Raw genomic sequence first — 415 nt, 5'->3', positions numbered from 1 at the left:
CACAACGAATACGTTACAATAGGCTAAGGGAATATAACCCAATCGAAAGACTCGAAAAACATCGAAATTCATGAAGTTGGCAAAACCCGAGCCCCGGGCCCACTTCTAGAAAAATCAAAAAATTAACATCACCGGATTCCTCATCTCGCCACGAGTCTATACATATCAAATTTACCAAAATCGGAGTCCATTTGGCCCCTCAAATTCCACTTTGAAATACCAAATTTCCAAGCCCTAGCTTTACCCTCTTTTGATGAATTTCCACAATTTCCATGTAAATTCTACCATTAATTCATGTATTTAGGCCAAGGAACTCACCTCCAATCACACCTAGTCGAAATCCCCTTCAAATTCCGTCCAAGAGCTCTCAAGGTTGCTTAAAAATGGTGGAAATGGACTTAAGCTCGCGGAAGAA

This window comes from Nicotiana attenuata, chromosome 11, assembly GCF_001879085.1.
Source record: "Nicotiana attenuata strain UT chromosome 11, NIATTr2, whole genome shotgun sequence".
NCBI lineage: Eukaryota > Viridiplantae > Streptophyta > Magnoliopsida > Solanales > Solanaceae > Nicotiana > Nicotiana attenuata.
Note: the sequence above shows the minus strand (reverse complement) of the source record.